A 3,535-nucleotide genomic window follows, 5' to 3' on the forward strand; every position below is an offset into this window, starting at 1 on the left:
ATGATTGTGGGGTTTATTAGGGAAGTAACAGGCTACAATTCAGGTTCAGGAACATGATCAGAATACAATGCTTTGATCAAGACAGTCTCCCCTCAGCTTTGCCCTCAGACATGCTTCTCTGGCCCTTGGCCTCTTAGCCTGGCCTTTGCCCTGCTAGGGTAAGTGTTACAAAGCTCTTTTAGCTCCGCCAATAGGTACACCTAGGTGTATCCCACTCTGGCAGCAAACCTCCTGCCCAAGGACCCTCAGCTTTCTTGCTCTGTGGGCCAAGTAAGGCCACCTCTCTGTCTCATGACTCTTGGTTCCAGTGCGACCATCTCTTTCTGCGAGGGCATCTCTTTTTGCTGGGGCATCTCTGCCAAGGAGGTCTAGTGCAGAAATCTCAGGTCCTACTTCACCTAGGTGAAGGGTGCACTCTACTTCACCTCTAGCTCTTCTCTCTTGATGGCACTGAGATCCCCCCTCTACCTCTAGAAAAGCTCATTTTAAGCCTGGCAGAGTGACATAACTAACCAATCCCAGCGTCAGAGTTCTACACACCTTATTTGCATGGTCCCACCCAGTAATTCAGTGGGAGTTTCAAAGACTACAGCTAGAAAAGCCATACCAAGTAATTCACTGCACCGCACATCCTTTGATTATTATTATATGAATACTTTCTTCTGCAAGGGCTTACCATGATGAAACATGATTCTTTAGATGACTGTTTACTTAGGTAAGCCTTTAAGACCTCTGAAACTACTATTTTATAGTTAGGCACCATTTGACCTCTTTGCTATTGCTTACCATTCAGCTTCTGTGATTTTAGACACAGGGGGTTGCTGTGTGGACTAAAGCCACATTAGAGGAACAGCTTGACTATTCAAAAGACTGGCTCAAGGTGGGAGCTAGAGTCCATTCGGAAAGTGGGTCTAATCTATGTGTATAATTTTCTTTATGTGTTACATTCGTGTTTTGCATCATAACATTGTTTATGTATTTTGTACATTTGATTATTCCAATAATTATTACCACAAATTTAATATAACTAATCAAGTTAGCAATGTAAATCATACCTCGGAAGGAAGGTTGGGCAATCTCCTTCCTTGGCGATACTGCCTCGGAAACCCTAGGAGGGGTCGCTATGAGTTGAATCTGATTCCACGGTGGTGTGTTTGGTTTGGTTTGGTAGCAATGTAGATCTAATCCAGGATCCAATACTTTTAAGTAAAGAGTGGAAAATATCAAACTAAGAGGATTCAGAGTCCTCTATATGTAACCATATAGCTTTTTTGACGAATTTTCTCAGTATCTTGTTCAACTTCATGGGTATTGTTAATCCATATGCAACAAGAATTGTTTGCTATACCACAAACACCTACTTGTTAGGCTAAAAGAAAGTCTAAGACTATTATAGGAGCTTTGGTGGCATAGTGCCTAAGGCATTTGACTGCTAACCAGAGGGCTGGCAGTGCAAACCCAATAGCCACTCCTCAGAAGGAAGGTTGGGCAATCTACTATCATAGTGATACCACCTCGGAAACCCAAGGAGGGGTTGCTATGAATCAGAAGACAATTATGTTGTTAAAACCATTTTTTGCAAGGAGTTTAAGGATTCTGTTGGACTGTAATTCCATCAGCGATTTTATTCATGATTTGTTCTATGGAGGCATACAAATTTTGGAATGCCTTCTCTAATTTTGCTACCCTATAAGAATAATAATCTTAAAAATCTATATCCCATCCTAGGTCTAAATTGGATGGGATTGTAGCACTTATAGTTATCAGTAGATCTCTTGTTCCAAATCAAGATTTTTAAACTGCTGGCCTAATGATTACTTTTATTATAGGAGTATGTTTCCAATGGGATGCCTAAGTGGCCTAAAGTACATTGGCCTGTCCTGTTCCATCCATCTAGACAGGGCAGTGCCCAAGATTGAAGTTCATCTCCTGGTTTGTTATAACACTATAGGGGTATTTTTGAATGCATTTTATTGAAATATAATTTATGTACAGTGAAATACACAAAACTAAAGTGACATGGGTCAATGCATCTTTTTTTTTTTTTTGCAGCATTCCCTCCCCTCCCCTCCCACCCCTGGCAACCAACAAAGAAAATTTCCCTCCATATATAAACCTTTCCTTGACCCTCCACAACAATGAACAAATACTATATTTGTCCTTCTGTGATTGACTTATTTCACTCAGCATAATATCCTCCAAGTTCATCCATATTATGTGGTGTTTTGCAGATTCTACATTATTCTTTAGTGCTGCATAGCATTCCAGTATGTGTATGTACCATAGTTTGGTCATCCACTCTTCTGCTGATGGGCACGTAGGTTGTGTCCATCTTTTTGCTATTGTAAATAGTGCTGCAATGAACATGAGTGTGCATATATCTGTTCCTGTCCCGGCTATCACCTCTCTAGGATATATACCTAGTAATGGGATTGCTGGGTCAAATGGTATCTCCAATTCCAGCTTCCTAAGGAATCACCATGTTTCTTTCCACAGTGGTTGTATCACTTCACAGTCCCACCAGCAGTGTATGAGAGTCCCAATCTCTCCACATCCCTGCCAGCATTTGTTATTTTCTGTCTTGTTGAACCTTGCCGTCAGCACTTGGGTGAGATGTTATCTCATTGTTATTTTGATTTATATCTCTCTGATGGCCAATGATTGTGAGCATCTCTTCATGTATCAGCTGGCCACCTGAATATCCTCCTTGGTGAAGTGTCTATTCATGTCTTCTGTCCATTTTTCAATCGGATTGTTAATTCCTTTGGTGTTTAGGTGTTGGAGTTTTCTATAAATCTTAGAGATAAGTCCCTTGGCAGACATGTAATTATCGGCAAATATATATTTGTTGCTGTCATTTTTGGTATGTCCTTTTTCATGGTGTTGATTTCTTCCTTCCTTATAATTTTCTATGCTGAGCTCGTTTTGTTTATGCATCGTGTTATCACTTCCTTTGTTGGTATTTGTTTTAGTATTTGCTAAATGTTTGTGCTGGTCTTCTTTTTTATTTTGATGTGAAGGGTTATCATTTTTCTTTGAGGTTACCCTGTGATTTATAGTTTTCTTCCCAAGTTTAGAACAGTATGTTCTATCTTGTAGTTGTCTTGGCATCCCTACCATCTAGAAGTTCTGTAACAACACAGTTTTTTCCCTCTTTTTGGTTTGTAGTTGTCCCCATTTGTCAATTGATGTTTCTGGTTCCCTGTTTACAACCTTGTAGGCTTATTTACTTTGGATACTTCCATAGCTGGGTTGGTTGCTGGGTTATGTCATCATGTGTGTTAATGGTCAGTTGTTGTTGGCTGTTGTTGCTTCTCTGTCCAGAGGACCCCCTTTAGCATCTCTTGTAAGGTTGGTCTGGTTTGAACAAATTCCCTTAATTTCTGCTTATCTGGAAAGGTCCTAATTTCACCATCATATTTGAGGGACAGTTTTGCTGGGTACATAATTCTTGGTTGGAAATTTTTCTCTTTCAGGGTTTTATATATACTGTCCCATTGTCTTCTCACCTGCATGGTTTCTGCCAAGAAATCTG

This window comes from Orycteropus afer, unplaced genomic scaffold (assembly GCF_000298275.1).
Source record: "Orycteropus afer afer isolate SDZICR_OR568_19922 unplaced genomic scaffold, OryAfe1.0 scaffold00054, whole genome shotgun sequence".
Taxonomy (NCBI): Eukaryota; Metazoa; Chordata; class Mammalia; order Tubulidentata; family Orycteropodidae; genus Orycteropus; species Orycteropus afer.